General features: G+C 42.2%; 1 protein-coding gene across 9 annotated transcripts in view; it reads left to right on the forward strand.

The window, feature by feature from the left end:
- Tmem164 (transmembrane protein 164) overlaps positions 1 to 24,611 on the forward strand; it is a 158,884-nt gene that overhangs the window by 26,320 nt on the left and 107,953 nt on the right. For 3 of the 9 annotated variants that reach the window (XM_051140895.1, XM_051140894.1, XM_051140898.1), the window contains exon 1: positions 12,085 to 12,227. The exons of the other annotated variants lie outside the window; for them this stretch is intronic. The gene's annotated coding sequence lies outside the window, so the exon portion shown is untranslated. Of the gene's footprint in view, positions 1 to 12,084; positions 12,228 to 24,611 lie in introns of those variants that run through there. 9 annotated transcript variants of the gene reach the window in all.

Genomic DNA, 24,611 nt, shown 5'->3' on the forward strand with positions numbered 1-24,611 from the left:
GAGTTCTTCCATAATAGTCTCTGAGGCCTTTGTGGGGCCTCGTACTGACTCAGGGTGAATACCTTAACTGAGTCACTCTGAGTCATACAACTTGTAGGATGGCTGGGTTCCAGCACTCAGATCCAGATTTGCTCTATACTGGGAAAAAGAGCAGAGTTTGTGTCACCGAGCTAGTCAATCACCGTCACGTATGACAAAGAACTTTGTTTTCTTGTGCAATGCTTCTTTGTATTAAAAGCCCAGGGGTGGTAAAATCTGCCACATTTAAAAAGTCTGGTGGGAGAGAGATTTGAGGAGACTTGTAAAAAGCATCTTATATGCTAAGCACAGTGTGGTGAATCTACATCATTTAACAGTTATTAAGCAATTACTCGGGGCCTGCATGGGAGGTGGGAGAAACCAGGGTACATGTTCCTGCCCCCAGGGAATTGATTGTCAAGGCTTATTTATACTCAATCACTGCATTTCTAGGTGGCAGGTTCGTCCTGAATTCTTGTCCAGGAAAAATGTGAGAGGTAGGAGGGAGCTGACTTTCTGTATGTAGTTCACGACCTTTGTTTTACAGATGGGGAAGAAGCTCAGAGAGGAAGGTACTTGCCCAAAGGCCATGGCACTTGGGAGTAACAGAGTCATGATTGGCCTGCCATGCCATCAGCCTTTGAGGTTACATGACACTCTATCTCATTTGAAGGATGAGTGAACCTAATGTCCCATATTAAAAGTTTAATGAGAGCTCCATTTTGTGCTTTATGCCTCCAGCCTTCCTTGTGGTTTGGGAGAGGGAGAGAGGGACTGAAATGTCTATTCTGCTCCCCTCCCTGCGTGTGTGTGCGTGTGTGCGTGCGTGTGTGTGTGTGTGTGTGTGTGTGTGTGTGTGTGTATGTCCATTGTGTTTAGTTTTTAACAGTTTTATATATGTATATAATGAAAGCTCTTTCACCTCTCATTCTCCTTGATCAACCCCTTCCCTCTGCTGCTAAAACCCATCTTCCAAGCAAGTCCCTAACTACTATTTATTTATTTATTTATATTTGGTCTTTCTGTGTGTGACCCACTGAGTTAATTAGAGCTCCTTGCCTGCCTGTGTGTAAGAGGTTGGTTATTTACTAGAGCATGGGCAAGTCTCCGTGATTACATTACTGAAGAAAATGACACCCCCTCTCTAGGCAGCCATTTCTTCTCTTAAGACATTGCCGAGAAGGGGCTAGCACTTTCTTATCCAAGACCAGGCATGGCTGATTTCCCTTTAACTAGGGTAGCTGAGACTCTGGTTTTTTGTTTGTTTGTTTGTTTCTGTTTTTGTTTTTTTAAACTAATCCTTCTAAGGCCCTTTCCCAGGCCTGGTGTATTTCTGACTCCCCTATCCCCAGTTGCTCTGTTTTCCTCAGAGACTGAAGGTGCCTGAGAATAAATGCAACGGTGCTAGCCAGCAAGCTTTTTTTTTTTTTTTTTTTTTAATTTTATTTAAAGCTCCTTCTTTCTTGTTGGTCCTAAGTCAGCAGTTCAGACCCAAGTTTGGGGCTTCCCTGAAATAGGCTGGTGTAATCTGAAGTGGTGATGGGGGAGTTGAACCTGCAGACTCTTCTCACGCAGCATGAGGAGGATGTGGTCACAGTCTCACCTAACATCTGCTGAGCAACACCATGTGCCAGGCATCCCGAGGAATCCATAGATACATAATTTGGCATCTTCAAGTTATATACAGAAAAGAAAAGTCCACCTAGGTTAGGCAGCATGGCTGGAGTCACACACCTAGAAAGTGGCCATGCTGCCAGTATGGGTATTTAATATCTGGTTGATCCCAAAGCCACTGTGGTTAAGTAGAAGCCGACTATTTCATATGCACAAATCTTGGTAACAGAAGTACTTTGGATTTCAGAGGGGTTTCAGATTTTGGATCCTTTTGCATAGGCTTTACAGCCAGGTCATGTAAGCACATAAAAAGATTAGGATTTTGGGTATTGTTTTGCTAGCTTTTTGGGTTAGGGTCGGTCAATATGTGCTAAAGTACTAGAACCTACCATTGAAGGACATTTTACACTGTGTCTATGACATACCTGTTGACAATTTTCTGTAAGCTTTTTTTAGAGAACTGGTCAGAAGAGATCTGTTCTGTACTGGGGGACCAACTGTTTCTGAAGACCTCCCCGTCACCTGCAACGTTGAGTAAGTCACTTCCCTCCCTTGAGACCCAGGCTCTACATCTGGGGGAGAGTTGGAGCAGGCAGTAATGACACAGCTTCTCAGTTGACGCGTGATGACAGTTTATTTCTTGCTTTTTAAGAGAATGGAAAAACCGAACAGGATTCGAGGGGGTTGGGGGTGGGGTGGGGGAGCACCAAAAGTGTCAGAGACATAAAAATGGAGAAGAATTGAATGATGCATTTTAGATGGCTCAGTCAGCATCGAATGGCTTCAGTATTCTCAGCCAGTTACACATTGCTTTTCTTTTCCTGTGGGATTTTTTTTTTAACAACAAAATGGAGTTTCTTTGCCTTTAGCCCCATGTCAGGAAGTGTTTTCTTAAAGTGGCTGTTGTTATTTAATTTCAAGGCTGTGGTCTCTAAAGATATTTATAACCATCAAATAAAGGCTGTAAGTTAACAGTGGACTTAAATATGTATGAGATACTACTATTGTATTATGCTGTGTTAGAATGGCAAGAATGTGTGTTCTGTTTTGCAAGAGAGCTTTGCTTTTAGAAGTGAAACAGTCTAAACACTGGGCCGTGACCATGTTTAGCTCCTTGTAAGCTTTTAGGAGTTAAGTAGCTACAGAACTAGTTCTAGTGTCATTTCCTTTTCATTTTTCTATCTTCTCTTAAGGCTAATCATCTACAAAATGACATTCCATTTAGTTTTGGTATTTTTCCCCTCTTTTAAGATGAGGCCCCAAGCACACGATGGCCTTGAACTTGTTATATAGCCAAGGATGGTAGTGAATTGGGATCATCCTTGGCCCCACCTCCCAGGTGCTGGGGTTGTAGGCATGGTCCAGGTTTCTGTGGCATGAGTGGTAGAATTAAGTACTTCCTGCATGCTAGACAACAACTCCAGAATTCAGCTTCACCCTTAGTCTCTGGGCTTTGGTTTAAAGAAAAGAATGTTGTTATTACAGGGTGGGGCGGGAGTGTCCTTAGGCCTTTAAGTTCTTGTTTTTTAAAATAAACAAACTGGATTTAGGAAGTTTAAAACTTTTATAATAAAGGACTGTTCTCAGAGTTGTCAGCCCATCATGGCAGGGAAGGCTGGGCTCTTTTCTTCTCTCTTTCTGCCTCATGCATGTCTTCAGGCTCTTTAAAAAAAATAAAAATAAAATAAATAAAGCCAGAGGGTTTAAATATTGTCAGGAGAAAGAACCTACCTGGGGACCAGATGTGGAAGCACAGGCAGGTGGTTTCCAGTGAAGGGGTGCTTCCTGGGACAAATTGCAAGTCTATCCACTCTCTCAGGTGATTGGAGAACTGTTTCAATGTTTCTTTTTTTATTAAATTTATTTATTTATTTATTTAGCTTTTTTGAGACAGGGTTTCTCTGTGTAGCCTTGCCTGTCCTAGACTCATTTGTAGACCAGGCTGGCCTTGAGCTCACAGCGATCCACCTGTCTCTGCCTCCTGAGTGCTGGGATTACAGGTGTGCACCATCACGCCCGGCCCCTAAATTTATTTATTTTTAATTTATTCACTTTACATTCTGATTGCTTGATTGTTTCTTTTTCTTTATAAAGATTTTCTTTTTTGTTTGTTTTGGTTGTGTGTGTGTGTGTGTATGTGCCTGTGAGTGAAGGTCCATGTGGAGTCCAGAAGAGGGCATTGGATCCCCTAGAGCTATAGGAAGAGGTGATTGTGAGGCTCCTGAGATGGGTGGGTGCAAGGAATCAAATTTGAGTCTTCTGGAAGAGCAGCACACACTCTTCATAGCTGAGTCTATTGTTCCCACCTAAGAGTTAATATTTTTCTAAAGCTCTGAGGCTGCTATGTGATACGTGTTAAGTATTAAAAAGATATCATCTCCCCTGCCTATAGAGTCGGTAACATCACCTTTCTTCTAATAACCCATGGAGCTCTCCAGCCTTGCCTGAATGGGGCTGAGATATGCCTTTTTTTTGCATAATGAAGGATAGCTACCAGGAAGTCTGCATTTCATCTTCACAGGAAACTTGGAGTTGTTGACTTTTGCTGCGAGTTAAAGAGCTGGTAAGATTAGGGCAGAAGTCTCCAGAGAGAGGGTGTGGTGTGTTCTTCTGCTAATTACTCTGTAGACAGCAGGGTGTGTGGGTAATGAGCTGTATGCTAGGTGTGGGAGCTCAGTGCCCACCCTTTGGGAAAACATGGGCAAGTTTCACTGGCTCCTATGACAGGTGGCTCTCTGACTGTCTTCCCTGGAGATGTTTTGGAGCCAAATAGAGCCCTGGGGCTCTGGGTACCAGACCTCGTAGCTGCTTCTTCACAGTCATTAGAACAGCTCCATTTAGTCATCTCTTACCTTGTGGTAGGCACTGTTCTAAGTACATTATGTGTCTTATCTCATTTAATGCTCATTATAGTTCTTAAAGAGAATTAGCTTGTCCAGCGCCATGTAACTAATGGGTTAGAACTTGAATGAGAAAACATGTGATCTGGGCCCAGATCCTAGGGTCCCAGCCAGATATTCATCTCCATTTTGCTTTTAACTGGAGCATAATTTTGTCAGGGGTTGGTGTCTAGAAACATGATTGTTTTTTGTTTGTGATTCTATCTATAAACCTTGCTAAGTACTTTTAAGTTAATGATAATTAATTTACTTGGGGGTTCTTTTGAGATACCTGTGTTGGTAATCATACATAATTGATAAATGGGACACTTGTGGCTTCATTTGCAGTTAATCTGTATTTTTCTATTTCCTTAGGTGTTTTGTTTTTCCCCTTTCAAGACAGGGCTTCTCTGTGTAGCTTTGACTGTCCAGGACTTGCTTGGTATACCAGGCTGGTCTCAAATTCATAGCAATCCTTCTGCCTCTGCCACCATGCCAAACTCTGGATTTTTAAAAATATCTATATATTTTACTTTATGTTTTGCCTCCATACATGTATGTGTACCACATGCATGCCCGGTATGTTCCCTAGAATTGGAGTTACAGGTGCTGATGAGCCACCATGTGGATGCTGGGAATTGAACCTTCATCCTCTCTAAGAGCAGAAAGTGTGCCTAAGCGTTGAGTCATCCCTCCAGCCCCCTTATCTCCCCATGTTATCTTACTGTTCTAGTATAGTGTTTAGTAGAAGTAGCAGCAGCTTGCACCTTTACCTTATTCCTTGCCTTAAAGGCTATGCTGAATGCTGCACCAGTCTGTGTGGTACTGCTGTGGATTTCTTCACAGATACTCATTAGTTTGAGGTCGATCCTTTTGTTCTGAGTTTGCTAAGATTAAAAAAAGAATCATGAATGGGTGTTGCATTTTAAACAAACTTCAGTTTTTATTGAGATGATCATATTGCTTTTGTTTTTTCTAGTCTTTAAATGTGGATTGCATTGATTATCTACTATTGAACTGACTTTGCATTCTTGGAATCAAGTCTCCTTGTTTATGATGTATTATTTTCTTTATTGTTCCTGAATGTGATAGCTGTATTTCTGAGTGACTTTTTTTTTAATTTTAATTTTTTTGAGGCAGGGTTTCTCTGTGTAGCCCTTGTCTGTCCTGGAAATCACTCTGTAGAACAGGCTGACCTTGAACTCAGGGATCTGCTTGCCTAGGCCCCTCAAGTACTGGGTTAAAGGCCCTGAGCTACCACAGACCATTTTCTTTTTTTCATCTTTCTTCTGCCAGGTTTTTGTATTAAGTTTATGCTATTAACTTCATATAATGGGTAGGGTAAGTGCTTCCTCCTTTTCTAAATTTGGCAATAGTTTGCATGGAAAAAGAGATCTCTTTCTTGAAGTTTTTTTTTTGTTGTTGTTGTTAGAATTTTATAGAATTGCTCAGTCTAACAACTTCCTGTAAAGCTGTTAACATTACTGTCACAAGGGTAGATTTAGATGTTTCTTTTTTTACTATATGTGTTTTAAAACTATGTTATTAGGTGTAATAACTTATTATTTACATTTCTTTTGCCATATCCACTTATCAAATATTTCATAGAGCAGTCTCACAGAAACCTGGTCTGTACAAGATCAATAAAGCTGGCATGCTGATAACAAAAGCATCCTTCGAGGTGGGCTGGGAAATTGGATTTTGAGCCCCAGGGAAGAAACATGTTTAAAGTAAAAACTGCGCATTTTCACTTAAAGAATTCTAGTAAATTCCTAAATTTGACACTGCCAAACAAAGTTAACCTCCTTATACCCTCCAAGTGTCTGATACTCTCAGACATCATCAAAAGCTCCACACTTCTGGATTTGGATGTAGAGTTGGGGGCGGGGCAGAGTTTTCTTGTTCATAGGCCTTAATGACTTGGAGGTTGAGACAGGTTTCTAGGCTTCTTCCTATTGCTTGTTTTTTTGGTGTGTGGAGGCCTTGACTCAAATCTTCTGACTTCTCTCTTCTCCTTTTAGGTTTGTGGTTATAATTGTGGGATAGGTGTGAGGTATCGAAAAATTGAGATAATAGTTACATTGGTGTTCTAAATCATTTCTCTCTTCTGTTCACTCTGTTGAGAAAGAAAAGCTACAATCTGTAGGAGACAAGTGTTCACAAAGACCAAGTGACAGAAATGATCGCAACTTACTGTCTCTTTTTATTTGATTTTTGAGCAGAATCAGACTCTGTGAAGTGGGAAGTCCTACTGAGAGGTAAATTGCATTTGGGCACATCCGGGTGGGAATGGAATTTTTCAGTTCCAGCTCTTGAGCCTACACGGTGCTGTGAAATCTTATTTTCAGGCTCTGTTAGGGCAGCTCCTCTTTCTGATTACATTTCCCAAATAAGCCCTCACTAGTCATCTTCCTTTCCATGCAGAGAATTTTTGTGAAGCCAGAGCAGGTGAGGCAGTGTCTTTTCATGTCCTCACAATGGTCCTCCCTTTTTTGGTCTCTTGGGTTTTCTGAAGTAAATCTTTATTCAGTTTTGATTACAGAAACAAAACAATCATGAGTAAAAATAGAAGAAGGACAAAAGGAAAAGAGGCACTCCTAGATATCTGTCTGTTTGCCCCATTGTCTCTGCGTTGGCAAATGTCACTTTGCGTTTCTCACAAAAGTGTAGTGTGAGATGAAAACCATCCAATTTGATAGAGGGAGGATGCTACAGATAATACAGACCATGGATGCATGAAAATAAAGAGCAGGGCTTGAAGGAACAGCAATTCAAAACAACAATTAGTCATGCCTATATATATATTTTTTTTAACCAGTGGATAATCTTTAAGGCAGAGAATAAGGTTGTAGGTTCACACACTGTGATCTGGATGTCTTTGTGTGTGTTGGGGGGATGGCTGGCCAAGAGATACAGTTCGACCTAGATCACTTTTGTGAGGCTATGTGGTAAACTATAGCTTGGCCCACACATAGGCGATTACCATTCACATCGGCACTGACTGGCATATGATCTCTCATCTGCCTAATATCATCACTGGACCACTGCACAAGGCACTGACAAAATGCTATCTCAGGACTCTATTGTAGCTATAACTCCAGCCATCTTATTTATTTAATTGTCCTCATTACCTTATTATACACCACATCAAAAGGACAGAAAATCAGAAGTCAGCCTCAGGAAAGAAGGGACAGAACAAGTGTCACTTCCTCTAGTGATGTGTACAGATAAAGGTCTGATGGTGGTGCAGGGTGTAGCAGAAGCATTACAGACAGCACCTCGCCTGCCCTGCCTTGAATACAGTAAAGTAAGTGACAGTGCTCTACAAACTGTAAAAGCTGGGGAATAATGCCAAGGATGGTTGTCATCATGATTTCCATGATTGGCTGTCACCCAGTGACTTTGCTGTGATATGCTTGCCGGCAGTTCCTGAGAGGTCCTCTAAGCCCCTTTCCTGTACAGGTGCCAGGAAGTGCCATAGAAACACTATCATCTGATGACTGTAAAAGCCAGGCAGCTAAATTTAATAAGACATTTGTCAAGAAGATGGAAGATAATGACCAATTTTTGGTAGACAGATAGTTGCCTGCTGAAACAAAGCATGTATTGAACTATTTTGGAGTCGGAAGAAGCATTGCTATGACAACAAATTACTTATATTTGATTTAGAAGGAGAGCAGCGCAGCTAAATGGTTCAGAAAGCTCCTGAGAACAATTGTTGGTATGGGTCTGTTTTAAAATATAAAATGTTAAGTATGATCTGTTAAATAATTGAGCATCTTGGTGTATTCTGTGTCTTTTCTCTTCTCAATAAAGTACAATGTAAACACAATTAAGGGAGAAAAGTGAGCAGAGTTAGATGCAAATGGTTCCACTTTTTAACGATGCTCCAAATGAAATCCACAGCATTAGTTTGTCGAAATACTGAAAATGGTGCTTCTCATTTTGCCAATGATTAATCTGTTTTTTTGTGTGTGTAAGTGTGTGTGTGTGTGTGTGTGTGTGTGTAAGTGTGTGTGTGTTAGTGCGTTTATTTGGAAGGAAAGCTACTCCTCAGATCATTTCTATCCCTTTTCTGTGCTTGTGCTCATGGCTGAGAGGAATGCTGAACAGCTGGGCGTGGTGGCACACACCTTTAATTCCAGCACTTGGGAGGCAGAGGCAGGTGGATCGCTGTGAGTTCGAGGCCAGCCTGGTCTACAAAGTGAGTCTAGGACAGCCAAGGCTACACAGAGAAACCTTGTCTCGAAAAACCAACCAACCAACCAACCAACCAAACAAACAAACAAAAAAACACATCAGAGGAATGGTGAACAGTGATTTCAGTCATCTGCTTGCATTCCTGTGTGTGGCCGAGGTAGGCTGGAGACAGGTGCGGAAGGCCTGGCAGGTCTAGGGGAAGGGAGCCTCTGAATAGGGAGGCTTTGCTGTTTCCTGAAAGTGAAACTAACCAGACCAGGCGGAGCTCCTTTGCTGGGGACAGGTCCCAGAGCCCTTGAGATTGGGCCCTGAGGGTGGGTAGATCTCAGAACGCCTGTAGTTTTGAATTTAGTTTTGCTCTCTCCTTTTTGCCTCTTCTCTCACTTTACCCAGAGTCATCTTCCTGTTTGCCCATTCACTTCTAAATTGCAGAGTAGTGCATAAGAAAGCCTTGGAAAAGGAGTTTACTTGAGGAAGCTTGGAACATCACCCTAAACTTTGTAACTCCAGCAGGAGCTCAGAAATGCACACATCCTGTCGCCCTTTTTAGAGGGGAAATTCCTTTGGTCCCTTGAGACAGGGAGGAGGCTGTGTCCCAGAGTTCATTCAAAGGAAGAAGTTTGAAAGCAGTAACATGCCAAACCCTAGGCTAACCTCCAATAAATAAGGAGTGGCCCCAGACCATAGCAGCTGACAAATCATAGCCTTTGCCAGATACACCCTTTAAATTCTGTCTTCCTAAATGACAGCTTTCCTGTTTGATTGCCTGGGATCCTGCCCTGCCATGGCCCACCTTCTTCAGAAACTTTTACTGTTCTCAAGTGTTTTCTAACTTTGGGACCCTGTTCTATAAAGGCCACAAACAGGAAATACACCTTTTAGAAAAATACTAACACAGTCATTGTTATAGAGAGTTTGGAAAACAGAGAGGCTTGCAACCTCTTCCTGTAATGAGCTTCAGTAATAAACGTTACAAAGATTTGTAGGCCAGGTCACAACTATTCAACGCTGTTCTCGAAGCTCAGAAGCAGTCACAGGTAAATGGCAATATGTAAATGACTGTTTCCTTGGCTATGTTCCAACCACACATTACATATAGTCACTCAGTGGGCCAGAGTTAATTTACAGAACATACTTTCCCAGTCCCTGATGGACAAAGTCAAAAGCAATAATGATCTCCTCACTGAGATTTGAACATTCTTCTCCCATGTCCATATTAGTTTATACAGTCGCACCTGTCTTGGATCTCATCAGCTTTTTGGCCCCACTTTTGTGATTATTACAAACATTGTGTATGTTGAAAATGTATGTCAGTCAATTTGTACTGGTTGTATAGTATTCCATTGTGTAACTAGATCATAATGTACCTGATAATTATGTACCTCTTACTCTTTGTAGTTGTAAAGAACATGACAAAAAAGCTCTTTCTGCATAAATCTTTGTGTGTCGGATAGCTTCTTAGGTCTTTTCCATGAGACAGAGTTACCGAGTTAGAGGATGTACACTAAGAAGCCGCTCAAGGTTGTGTTGACCATGGTAATGGCTGTTGACATTCCCACAGTAATGAGAACAGACAGAGCCTGCGCCACCGTCCCTTTGGCAAAACTAGCTAGTCTGACTAAAATAATCTCTTTTTCTCTTCAAGACAGGGTTTCTCTGTGTAGCCCTCATTGTCCTGGAACTCACTCAGTAGACCAGGCTGCCCTCAAATTCAGCGATCCAGCTGCCTCTGACTCCTGAGTGCTGGGACTAAAGGTGTGCGCCACCACCATCCAGCCAAGCAAACTCTTAAAATAATGGTATCTAGATTAGTGTATAATTCTTTGATTATTGAAAGGATTTCAAATAATTATTACTTTTTGTAGTTTCTTTGGCTTGTTTTTCTGAAAAGGAAGACTGGATCTGGATCTAACTCACTTCCCCTTGTCCCTGTATGTGTGTGTGTGTGTGTGCTTTTTTTTTTCAATTTCATCCTTCTGACTCCTAGCCTAGTTTTATTGGCCCTTTAGTCCCCATTCCAGAGCTGGGTTGAGCTATAGGCTATGCGACCCTCCCTAGTTCCTCCCACTTGATATAATCTCTCTGCTATTGAACTTTATAGCACAGTGTGCCTTTCTCTTGGCACTTATCTCTTTCTGTCCTCTTTTGTGTTTATCTAAGTACTATCATTCCCAGGGGAGGGACTGGGTGGTGGTTTGCTTTGGCTGCCCCCAGCTTAGGAGAGGGCATAGTAAGCCATAGACAGACTAATTAGTCTCTTAGTGCTTTGTTGAAAGTGGTCTAAGGCCTTGTTGCTTGTTCCTTTTCTATGTGTCATGTGGCAGCTACTTGAAACATTTACAGAACTCACTGGGATCAATGATAGGAGGTGGAAACTTGGCTGGCGACTTGGGCTGTCTTCTAAATTCTGGCTACTTTTTTTCTATGAAATATGGATTATCAAGTTTACCAAGCAAAGAAAAGATGCTTCTGGTTTTCTTCTTTTCTTGGACAGGGTCTCAGGATGGCATTTCAGATCTGCCTGACTTTGCTGAGATTAAAGGCGTGTACCACTTCACCCTGAGGTGGCTGGTTTTTATGTCTGTTTTATGCATTACAATAGCTACAAGTCACATGTGGCTATTGCATGTGTTTACTGCAACTGAAGTTTTTTTTTCATTTATATAGTTGAAGACACTGTGAGAATAGCCAGAGGCTTGTAGCTCTTGTATGGAACAGTACAGGATTATATAGAACCTTTATTGTGCTTAACTTTTTTTTAATGTCCAATGGAAACTGAATTTCTTTTCAAGACAAAGTTTCATAAACCCTATGCTGACCTTGAGCTCACTGTGTAGTCAAGAATGACCTTGAACTTCTGATCCCTCTTCTTGTATCTCCAAAGTGCTGGGAATATATGTCTGAGCCAGCAACCTGGCTTACGAGATAGTTGGCAGCTAACCAAAGTCCTTGTGTCCCTGTGTATGCTAGGCAAGCACTGAGCTACATCCCTAGCCCAGAATCCAAGTATCTACAGAAACGAATAGCAATATTGAAATTGCTACAGTCTAGAAAGCTCTAGGTAGAACTATGGAGAGAAAAAAGAAAACCATGGGTTTGGTTCAAAATAGAAAACAATTGCAGTGGATCTATGATGGGAGAAAAGGGAGCTGGTGCCACATGGGTAGAATGGAGGCAGAGAATACCACGAACGGGGATTTATATCATCTTGGCCAAGGACATGCAAGTTACTGGGATAGAGTGTGGGTTATTGGGTCCCCAGTTGGATAAGGTTGGGCAGGAATGATCGACTAACTCCATCAAAACCAGCCCTATTAGCAAACACAAATCAGTTCCTTTTCCATTCACTTGCAGCTATTGTGTTTTCCTGCAGCGCATGGGTACCGCAGCAGAGAAGGCTGAGTCTGGCAGTTGAGGAGTGGCAGAGAGTGACCTGCCTCTGTAGAAGGAGGCAGCATCCCCCATCTCTGCTTGCAGCAAGAATTGCCCTTAGTCCAGACCTTGGTGTCTTGAAAGGTGGGTGACTTCAGAAATAATCTGGGCACCTGCATGCGCTTTTTCCTCTTGCCTGCATCCTTTAACAATTCTTCTTTTGAAAACATTTTTAAAATCTCATTTCTATTTATCATTTAGTTTTATGGTTTTACACTGGAGGCAGGGCCTCACAGTACAACCCTGGCTGGCCTTAAACCTGCAACAACCATCTTGCTGAGCCCTGCACTACCATGCCAGGTCTAATTTCATTTCTTAACCTTGAATTAGGCTGGGCATTCATATATATATCTCCTTCTACATACCCTTTCTTGACCTCACCCTTCCTTTATTACATTGCTTAAGTTTCCATGGTTCTGTCATGACTTTAACAACATGAGTTTAATAACTGCTATTAACCCAAAGATCTCTAAGGTCCTTTTGTAAAGAATAAAGCTACTGAGAGTATTCTCTCTCTCTTCTCACCCACTCTTCCCATGCCCCAATGTACCTGCTGACCTGACCCAGCCACTGCCATTTCTACTCTCCTGTTCCAGGCCCACTTTGACTCAGGGAGGCTGCCTAGTCTAGGAACAAGCTGTTTCCTGGGAGAACATGTTCTCAGCACTAGAGGAGGCAGAGGCAGGTAGATCTCTGTGAGTTTGAGGCCAGCCTGGTCTACAAAGTGAGTCCAGGACAGCCAAGACTACACAGAGAAAACCTGTCTCAAAAAAACAAAACAAACAAAACGACCACCACCACCACCACCACCACCACCACAACAACAACAACAACCCCCCAAAACCAAAAACCAAAAACCAAAAACCCAAACCAAGCAAAACAAAACAAAAAAATAATCCTCAGAAACCCTTGACCCGGAAGGGGCCTTGGGACATAGTGAGCAGTTAACTCGCCATGTGTTAGCCTACCTCCCAATGGTTAAGTGCTCACTCAAGTTGTTCAGTGGCTGAGAGAAAGGGCAGTGTTTTGTGGGCTCGATCTTCCTTCCTGAGGGTGGAGTGGGGCAGGGGGTGGGGCAGGGAGGGGCTGGCACAACATCTGGGAGAAGCACGTCTTTCTTTTACAGAGTGAAACAGCTTCCTTAGTGAGGCCTCTTTGGAGGAAACAACCAAGTTCTGGGCTGAATTGCCATAGGGGCGGGGTAAGAAGAAAGGGGAAACCAAAAAGGAGACAAAACAAATTTCTGGAGGGCAGGGGTTGTCTGGAGATAGTGGAGTGCTTCCCTAATATGCACGGAGCTCTGCATTTGCTCCCCCCTCCCCAACACATTCAACTGGCATAGTGGCTCATGCCTGTAATCTCAGGCGGTAGGGGGTAGAGGCAGGAGGGTCAGAAATTCAAGGTCATTTTTGGCTAGATAATGAGTTCTAGGCCAGTCTGCATTACATGAGAACCAGTATAAAACAAAGTAAAAAAAAAAACAAAATCAATGTGGAACTGTCCACCTATGATGTTTAGCAAAATTGAGTATATTTATAGATCATGGAAATGGTATAGTTTTAGGGTTACAAGTGTAGGATGGAGTCTTACTAGGTAGTCCAGGTTGGCTTTCCGCCAGAGGTGCCAGGATTATAGGTATGTGCCACCATGACTGGTTCTTGCTTAGTTCTTCTAGGTACTAGAATCAAATACTAATGAATTCAAATCCTGGCTCCATCTCTCGTTAGTCATTTTGAACTTGGGCAGATTTCTGTACTGCTCTGAACCTCAGTTTACCTGCTCCAAAGTGGGGATAATGATGCTGTCTTGAATGTGTTTTGTAAGAGTGCTTTTCAGGGGCAGTCTTGAGGAGATAGCCTCACACACACACGCCATTCCCAGCCCTGATTTACATTGACACAGGGTCTCACTAACTTGTCCAGGCTCCCCTTGAACTTGTCCTGTAGTCCTGGCAAAGACCTGAAATTGGAGTCCTCCTGCTTTAACATCCTACATAGCCGAGATTAGTGCCCTGTACTTATAAGGATTCTTTATTATTATTATTATTATTATTATTATTATTATTATTATTATTATTATCATCATCATCATCATCATCATCATCATCATCATCATCATCATCACTGCATTTATTTATTTGCATTTTCTTTTTGTATATATATATATATGTGTGTGTGTGTGTGTGTGTGTGTATATTTGTTTTTCGAGACATTGTTTTTCTGTGTAGCTTCAGCCATCCTGGACTCGCTTTGTAGACCAGGCTGGCCTCCAACTCACAGAAATCTGCCTCCCCAGTGCTGGGATTAAAGGCGTGTACCACCACGCCCAGCTGATGTGGTATAATATATTTTGATCATAGGTAGATGCATGGCCGATTCTTCTGCTTGCCTTTTGGAGAGTGGTAAGGTGGCCCCTGCCTTCTCAGAAGGTCATCTGGAAGAAGATGCATTGATATTAAGTCAGGGAAATCTTATGTTCCTTATGTGGGGGTTAATAGTCCCCTGCATTGGCAAGCTGGCCTGGCTTGAAGGGGAGTTTTCTTGTTGCTGTCTTAATCCTCAGAAATAACAGCAGTAATTGGTGAATGCCATAGGCTGTATTACAACACTAGCTGGCTGGCCTTCAGCACAGTGGTTCTCAATGTGTGGGTTCTGACATTTTTGGGGAGTTGAATGACCCTTTCACCATGGGAAAACACAGGTATTTACATTATGATTCATAACAGTAGCAAAGTGATAGTTATGAAGTAGTGACAAAAATAATTATATGGGGGAGGACACCACAGCATGAAGAACTGTATTAAAGGGTCACAACATTAGGAAGGTTGATGAACCAACTGTTGCTTTAACAGGTTTGGGCTCCAGGTACGCAGTGACTCTGGACTGTTATTTTCTGTCATCAGTGGGTAGAACTTCTAAGAGTGCATTGTATGAATGTGAGAGGAGAGCAATGGCTCAAAGAAGGAGTGTTATGTAGCACTAACATGGAAATGTGTGAGGCTGAGAGAGTTGCCCTAGTGGGGGTTTTAGAAAAGAAAGATGGGCTCACCAGGACCAGTTCAGAGGTATATTCCTAGATAGCCAGTAAAATGCTGTGAAGACCTCCTTCTAGGAGCTAACTCAGAAGTTCTCAGCCTCAACTGTACTGGTATCCATGACCTTCTCCTTGGCAAGAATGAGAAGAAACACACTGCTGAAAGATTGTGATACAGCTGTACTCATGTCCATGACAGTTGAAAGATTGTGATACAACCTTTTTGTGAAATCCTACTTGAAGGTTAAGAGAAGCAGCTGTCTGAAAGAAAGAGATTCTGAGGAGGCCTTCTTTGGCAAGCTCCTTAGTCACTGTAAACCATGGCCTTCAAATTCTTGATGCTTGAATAGTTTGATGTATTGGGTAGGCTTCAGGCAGATTACTTTGCCCCCCAAGTTACAACCTTCTTTTATTGGAGCGATTGAATATGTTCCCATTCTATTTATGTATCCAGGGAAATGGAATTAGTGTCACAGCCCCCTTCATCTATGTCTGTAAAAGTTATTTTTAGTTAGTTTATTTATTTGCTTTTTCGAGACGGGGTTTCTCTGTGTCACAGCTCTGGCTGTCCTGGAACTCACTCTGTAGACCAGGCTGGCCTTGAACTCACAGAGTTCTGCCTGCCTCTGTCTCCCAAGTGCTTATTATTATTATTATTATTATTATTATTATTATTATTATTATCATCATCATCATCATCATCATCATCATCATCTTGTGCATTTATTTATTTGCATTTTCTTTTTTTATATACATATATATGTATGTATATGTGTATATATATTTGTTTTTCAAGGCATGGTTTCTCTGTGTGTAGCCTCAGCCATCCTGGAACTCACTTTGTAGACCAGGCTGGCCTTCAACACACAGAAATCTGCCTGCCTCTGCCTCCCCAGTGCTGGTATTAGAGGCGTGTGCCACCACGCCCAGCTGATGTGGTATAATATATTTTGGTCATAGGTAGATGCATGGCCGATTCTTCTGCTTGCCTTTTGGAGAGTGGTAAGATGGCCCCTGCCTTCTCAGAAGGTCATCTGGAAGAACATGCATTGCTATTGAGTCAGGGAAATCTTATGTTCCTTATGTGGGGGTTATTTTTATAAAAGTGTGTTTGTTTCTTAGTTTGTCTCTTAACCCAGCTAGCACGCAAATAATTGAGACTCTATTATATTATTTTAACAAGTTTTGAAGCACAATACCTGAGCAGTTATTACTCTGTTCTTAACGCTCTAAACTAATCTGGGTCCCTCCCAGGGTAAATGTGAGAAATCCTTGCACTCGATGGCTTTTTGGCTCCAGTTCCTCTCTCCTGATGTCTCTTGGACATCTCCCATGACTGAATCCCCTACTTCCTTCTCTAACTTCTCCCATGCAGGTAGAAAGTCCAGCCCTAGTCTCTTCCTTGCTCAGCAATTGGCAGTGAGCTGCTTTATTGGCATACCAGGGAACACTTAGAGAGCAGTGTTTACACATACTGAGACAGGAGATTCCCAGAGCAAGAATCTCAACCAGGTACAGGGGTAAAGAAATCAGCCTTTGAATTACACAATAACCTTATGCCTACATATGTCTCTAGTGACTAAGGCCTGAAAGCAGGAAGAGCAACTCTACTACTAGTTTAACTAGCAGCCTTTTCTCTTTATGTATCTTAAAAAATGTTCATTTTGTGTATGTGTATGTGTGTGTTTGTGTGCGTGTGCACGCATGCATATGCACGCGCATGGGTGTTTTGCCTGTATATATGCCTGTGTACCATGTGTATGCAGTGCTCCCAGAGGCCAGAAGAGGGCGATGGATCCTCTGAAACTGGAGTTACAGGTATTGTAACCCATGACAAAAGCAGAGTATAACCACTGAGCCTTCCACGCATCCCCTCTCTGTGCACCTTAAGGATGTGTATACAGAGTTCCTTTTCATAGTAACAGCATGTATGATGACTGGTTCTCCTTCTCCTCTTCCTCCTCCTCCTCCTTTTTGGTTTTTGAGACTAGGTTTCTCTGTGTAGTCATGACTGTTCTGGACTCGATTTGTAGAGCAGGCTGACCTCGAACTCACAGAGGTCTGCCTGCCTTTGCCTCCCTAAGGGCTGGGATTACAGGCGTGTGCCACCATGCCCTGCAATTTGATGACTGATTCTTAATCAGTAAGAACTGAGTAAATTCTTGGTGTAGGTCCTCTTGCCATTCACCTTTCCCCTGTGTTCATCCTCCTCTCTGGAGATATTTGCTGCTCGGTCTCAATTCTTGAGGCTGAGCAGCAAGTAAGCCTCTAGCCTCACCGGCTCAGGGACATACTTCAAAACTGATGATTTGGGAGCTTCACTTTTCTAGCCAGTGCTGTTAGACTCCCAGAATATTAACTAACCACCATACATTGTAGAATCAGACTAATACTGGGTGGTAATAGTGGATACTGGGGAAGTAGAGACAGGAAGATCATATGTTTAAGGCCAGGCTGGGCAATTTGCTGAGACTTTTTCTAAATTAGTAACTAAATAAGTAAGTTGGTATAACTGGGTGATAGAGTGTTTAGCTAGCCAAAAGCCACAAACACAACCCAACACTGTCTTTCAGTGTGTGCTGCAAGTGTTTTAAAGTGCTATCATTTTGATGAAAAAGAAAAATGATTTTTCAATTACAACACTAGCTCCCCTCACTGAAAGTAAGAGTGGCTACTGTACTGAGTACATCAGCTTGAGGCAGGGTGAGTTACTTCTGTCTAACCATCTGTACCTTAATTTGTTGATTTCTAATGTGCCAACTGTAGAACTGTAAGGGTTTAAAGAGAGCCTTTTCCTGATTGTGGAAGCACATGCACTGTAAAGAAAATTTCAGGAAGTCAGAAATGGCAAAGAGAGAAAGTGAAAATCCTCCTCCTGTTGTTCCACCTGCCAGGATAATCATTAGTAACGGCTAGCACTTATTCTCTTAGGGCTTTATCTTTACACATTAAAGAAAAAAAAACAAATAAAATACAGAAGTGGCATGACTCCTTGTTATCTGAAACTTCCCCTTTGCTAATAGAGTTGGAGTGTTTTCTACGCCAGTGAAAATAAATACTTCATTTTCTTTAACAGCTGCATTATTTCCCTTGTGTGAAAAGAAAGATAAGAGATTTTGAAGAGCTAGTTTGAAGAAAGGATGGCAGGTGACATATAGACTAGATAGAAGGGATGCTAACTGCTGTCGAGTGTGAACAGAGCTACCATACTGCCCATTTTTCTCCACTGACTTCTGTAATTTATCAAGTGGTTGGGATGTGCTCAGGAGGCCCCACCTCTCCCTAAGGATACAGAGACAGTTGTGCTATAGCTACCGGTAAGTTTCTATATTTCTGTGAGCCACCCTAATTAAGCTCACTGAGTTTACCCCCCCCCAAAAAAAAAAGAAAGAAAAAAGAAAAAGAAAAAAGAGAGAGAGAAACAAAGGAAGGAAGCAGAAAGAAAAAAAGGTATTAAAAAATTAATTGAGACTAGCTGAGAAGAGGAAGGGAATTCAATGGGAGGTGCCAAGAGAGAGTAGTAGGGCTTTCATATGATCAAAATACATTATAAGCATCTGTGAAAATGTCATAATGAAACTCATTGCATATAATTGATATATGGTAATAGAAACTTTAAAAATTAGGTAATACTGTTAAGAGTTATAGGGAAGCTCTTAAAACTGCTCAGGGATAATTAAGAGAAAAGACTGCACATCAAATACACGTCAAATTCTTAGAGTCTCCCCGCCGCTTGAGACTGGTTCTTCTTTGGGCCATGTTGGCTTTAAACTCACCCTAGGCAGCCAGAGATGACCTTGAACTTCTGATCCTCCTGCCTTTACCTCCTGAGAATGCTGAGATTCCAGGTTTGCAGCACCATGCCCAGTGTTTTTACATGCTGGGAATTAAACCCAGGTTTCCAAGCTACAATGATTACAAGTAGTTTTTCTTGTTCTTTTCTCTTCTGTCTCTTCTCAATGGGCAGTTGTCACTAGTAAAGCCCCTATTGAGTCTCCTGTGAGTGTTATTTGTTATTCTGACACCAGGGAATTAATAGGAGAAAAGGTTATCTGGGGGAAGGGTTAACCAAGAGGTAGTAGAAATATGGACAGCTATTATTAGGTGGCTGTCAACATAGCTAGCGTGCTTTAGTCTCTGGCATGTACCCCTCCTGGGAATGAAATAAGCCAAGAATGATAAGCTCTCAATTGCCATCTGTCAGTTTGTGATGCTGCTTGCTTCATTCTAGTTAACACTGAACACCAACCTCACGTGGCATCTGGTGGAACATTGAGGAAGATAAGATGATCATAGGGTGTAAAGCAAATGGACTGAGTGTTTGTAGAAAGATGGGTTAAAGGACAGTGCTGTCCACTTATCAGCATTTGTCAGTCTTATGCTCTTATTTTTTCCTTCTTTCCCTTGGGGGAGCTGGTTGCTAATGTGACCTTCCTGGATTCCACTTGTGTAGATTCTTTTAGTAGTTTAATGAGGTTTCCTTAGTAGGGACGAAGAGACATAGGTTCCAGGTTTGGGGTAAAATGCTGGCTTTTTTTCTTAAGAATGTAAGATTTAGAGTTGTGTGGTGTGGCTCAGTGGTAGAATGCTTGTCTAATGTTTATGCTGTTCTGCATTCCATCCCAAGGACAACACACACACACACACTGAGAGAGAAAGAGAGACAGAGACAGAGACAGACAGACAGACACACACACACACAGAGACAGGCAGAGAAATATCACACACAGAGATAGAGACAGAGCATTTGATACACATGGGGGTGGTTTTGGGGGAAAATATTAAGATTGTTGGTGTTTGAAGCTCAAAGGTAAACACACCATTTTCTTCCAAACTATCTGTTAGGCACTCAGGATGTAGAATTGAATGCTCTTCCTGCCCATATTCCCTTTGAAGGTAAAAATGTGCCTGTGCCAGCTGTGTTGGGGTAGAGGCTCAACAGTGCCAGAGAGCCTGCCTTCCTGGCACAGTTCAATTGAACTAAGAGTGGGCCACCTGTTTCTTTGATAGCCCATCCATCACTTGGAGAGGAACACAGGCTTGACAAGATGAGCCCATGCAATTTGTATTCCTCTCCCAGGAAATTAGAATTGGGACTCTAAGAGGCTGATGATGGCAGTTTGCAACAGGGACAAAAGGTAAACTGGAACACAAGCAATCATGATGATCCATGCCCATGCTGGTGGTGTGAGGAGACAAGCCATGAGGAAAGAGAGGAGAGGGGGAGTGAAGACAACTCCAAGAGACAAAGGAGTGTTTCTTCAAAGCTGTCCCTCTCAGAGGCCAGATTCCTACCGATTACCTGCACTCTCACCATAGATCTGTCCTCTCTGAAGCCAGCTTGCTCCGGACTCCATTTTCTCACTCTCAAAATAGTCAGATGACATCCAAGCCTTTTCCTCTTCTACTGCTGGATTGAGCCAACAGCACTCAGGTACCAATGGGGGCCTCACATGAAGTGCTGACGACATTGAAGGTATTGCAGGGAAGCGTGGAAAAACACAGGCGCTTGATTATTTCTCTCCAGCTCAGTAATGGGATGATGCTCGGAGCTGTGAGGCCTTGTTCCTGGCAAAACAGCGTGAATGAAACTAGGCAGGGATCCTGAGTGTTCATTTATCACCTCACAGCTCCCCACCAACAGGGGGCCTTCTTTATCTCATTTAACCTCGCAGCTGAGGAGAATTTGCCTTTCACATATTCCTCTTCCCAGCCAAGTCTTGATTATTCATGTATTAGAAAAAAAAAGCATTAATGTGAATTATGGAAGACCGGCCCCCCTTGGCCTTTCTTTCTGGTCACCCAGCAGCAGCATTGAGCCCTGGAAATGGAAACATCTAGTGAAAGGTAAGAGGCTGAGACGAATTGAGGTGGGCTGTGCAAATTAACTTTTTTTTTTTTTTCTTTTTTTTTGGTTTTTCGAAACAGGGTTTCTCTGTGTATCCTTGGCTGTCAAATTAACATTTTTAAACAAGTTTTTTTTTTTTTTGTTTTTGTTTTAAGTTTCTTCTTTTGAGATGGTCTCTGTTGACTTTCTTTTTCTGGTGTCTAGTAGGAGATTGCATGTTCAGGATTGGGGGCTCAGCTGGCTAAAATACCTGTAGCGGTGCTTGTCAGTGTATATAGCTCTTGACTCTTTGGCTTCCGAGTCTCTCTGGGTATTAAAGATGCTGAATCCCCAGTGCTACCTAAGACCTGTTGAAGCCAGAAGGGAGACTGGTCTGTGAATATAGTATTTCTTTATTTACTGAATAAAGAGTTTCACTCGAGTCCACCTTAGCCTGGAATGCAACTCTTAGCTTGTTACAGTCCACTTGCCTCAGCCTTGGGATGGCAGGCACATATCAGCTCAACTATGAGTATGGATTTGTGTGTGTGTGTGTGGGGGGGGGAGGGTTCCAGATAGGGTTTTTCTGTGTAGTGTTGCTGTTATGGCCTCACTTTGTAGATCAGGCTGGCCTTGAACTCATGGTGATCTGCCTGCTGCTGCCTCCCAGAGTTCTGGGAATATGGATTTTAATCCACTCTTCTCTGGTGATAATTATGCACACTCACTTTTGAGAACCACCACTGTGCAATCACCTGAGGAGGCCTGGGAAGAGGGTGGTTCTGGGAAATGACATATACCTCTGTGTCATTTACCACTAGTATTGGGAGTGGGACTTAAAAAAATGGCATTCCAGGTGCCAGAGGGGTGAGCTAAGGGATCTTTAGTGAAAAGAAAGTGAAAAATGATAGAGAAGCCTCTGGGTAAGATCAGATGGTACATGACACTATCATCTCTGCTTAATTAATGCTTGGATAATTGAGAGTTGATTGGGCAAGGACAGAGGAAAACTCTGATTTAAGGGACTTGGCTATCATCCATGTTGCCTTCAAAGTTACAGCGTCCTCCACTCTGTTTTGGTGTTGTCTTTATTTAGAGTGAAAACAGCCAGTCACCCCTAATGTTTTTGGGGGTGATGGTAATTTAAATATATAGTAGATTCTACATAATGCCATTTTGTGGTCATGTATTAAATATATAATCCTACAAATCAACATGAGAATATAGTGGTTTTAGTATTCTGTGCCCCCTCCCTTTTTTTGAGACAACGCTTGTCTGTGTAGCCCTGTTTGTCCAGGAAGTTGTTTGGTGTACCAGGCTGGTTTTGAACTCAGCCCGAGATTAAAGGCCAGTGCCACCACATCCAACTTCAGTCTTTTGTCAACAGCATCTCTGTGGAGCAAGGTGAGGTCCTGCCTTTCCTTGCTTTCCAGGCATTCTCCAACAATGGTTGAAAGGATTTGTTTCCGAAAGCATCTTTGGAAGTCTGCTTGGAATTCAGATGGCATTTTCCCATGGACACAATATTCTTCTGGTGGGTCAGATTCCCAGAGCAGCCTGCAAAAGCCCATTTAATGTGGAGCAAAGTCCAAGGACAGACCTCCCGCACCTAACTGTTCCTAACTGAGTTTTAGCTGGAGGAAAGAGCCAGTATTCATGCCTGTGTTCTTAGGCACATGCCCAGGCTTCATTCTCAGCAGAAGCATACTGGTTCTCATAGCCTCTTACGTTTTTTGTGACCTGGCAGCTGCTCACCTCTCCAGTCTCATGCCTTACCATATTTCCTTAGCATTGCTTGGTGTCTAGGCAAAAAGAGTACTTTGTTTTTTCTGAGTGTGTTTTTATAACTTCTGGACCATTGAGTTAAGCTTTTATCTACTCTGTGTTTTCTTCTTCTCTCCTTTCCTGTCCTCTAGAGTATCAGTGCTTCAGGCTTTCAAAACTGATCAGTTTTTTTTGTTGTTGTTTCTTTTCTTTTCTTTTCTCTTCTCTCCTCTTCTCCCTCTCTCTCTCTCTCTCTCTCTCTCTCTCTCTCTCTCTCTCTCTGTGTCTCTCTCTCAGTTTGGTTTTTGCTTGCTTGTTTTCTATTGCCATTTGTTTGCATGCTTTGGGTAATTTCTTTTAGACTGAGTACTCTGCAAAAGCAAATACCCTTTCTGTTACTTACTCCACTATCTTTGCTACTTAGCATGGCATCTGGCAGCTAACTGTGTGGTAGGCAAACAAATGATATCTAGTTCAGGGTTTTCAACCTTCAACCTTTTTGGACATGGTCTTCATGTGCTCAATACACTTATTGCAGCTCACATTAATACAGTGATATTTAGGTTATACAGAACTCTGGCTGCTTTACCTGTAATTCTAGCTTTCTCTCTCTGACTCAAGAGAACATATTTGGAACACACATTAGAAAGGTTTTCATCATTATACTCTCTGCCCCCCACCCTCCAAATTCAGCTCTCTTCTTTTTATTTATTTATTTATTTATTATTTTTATTAATTTATTCATATTACATCTCAATTGTTATCCCATCCCTTGTATCCTCCCATTCCTCCCTCTTTCCCATTTTCCCCTTACTCCCCTCCCCTATGTCAGCTCTCTTCTTAAGAGGAATAAGAGATAGTTTATTCTGCAGCCAAATATAAGTGATCAAGGACCAGGAGGTAGGGACTAGGTCACCCCAAATCCCATACTCCTCTGTGGAAGCAGTTTCATGGACAAGTTACAAGTCAAGGAAGTTTTGAAAGTGTGAACTTTGTAGATGACAACATCGTATCATGATGTCAAACGGTTGTACATGGCTGCAAGTTTAGTAAGGATTTACTCTGGCATCTGAACTTGATGCGTGGCTATTGCATTTTCATCCAGAGTTGTAATTCTTCATCAATAAAGCCAGATTGTACCAGAGCCAACTAATCCACATGAGAATGTTTCAGGTAGGCTCAAACACTTGGTATCAGTGATGGGGAGGGGCCAACAGGAGAATGCAGTAATGTAAAAGTGTCTCCTGACATTATATTTCACTTCAGTTAATAGTGAGCCTAGAGGAGAGTTAAAAGAGAGTAGCTCAACTAGGGCACTGCTTACAGTCTACACACAGCAGGTGCTTTTTCATTATTCTAGGGTGTCATATCTGTAGAGCGTACAGAACACCACTGCAGGCTTAGTGTATGTATCCAAAGTGCGTGCTTTGCTCACATCAGCATGTCAGTATGTTGACATCATTGGTTGGAATTTATTTTACTTGTTTTTGCATTTAGTAAACATGTGGTTTGAATAATAGCAGTGCTTTCACATACTTCTTATAGTGGTATAAGGAACTACTGTAGGTCATTTGGCTCAACTATGAAAACATACATGATGCATTTTGATCACCCATAATATGAAGAGCTGAGATGTGAAACTTTTGGAGTGCTGATCTGATGCTCAAAAAGTTGGAGATCTAGTGTTCACCTGCCAGCACATATCCTAAAACTGAAATGATAGAAAATTAGCTTGGCTGTCAGACAAGGATGGCAGCTGGGGTACCAGGGAGGCTCAGAGAGCAAAGGCGCTTGCTGTGCCATGTGTGAGCCTGCTGACCTGAGTTCAATCCCTGGAAGCCACA

This window comes from Acomys russatus, chromosome X, assembly GCF_903995435.1.
Source record: "Acomys russatus chromosome X, mAcoRus1.1, whole genome shotgun sequence".
NCBI lineage: Eukaryota > Metazoa > Chordata > Mammalia > Rodentia > Muridae > Acomys > Acomys russatus.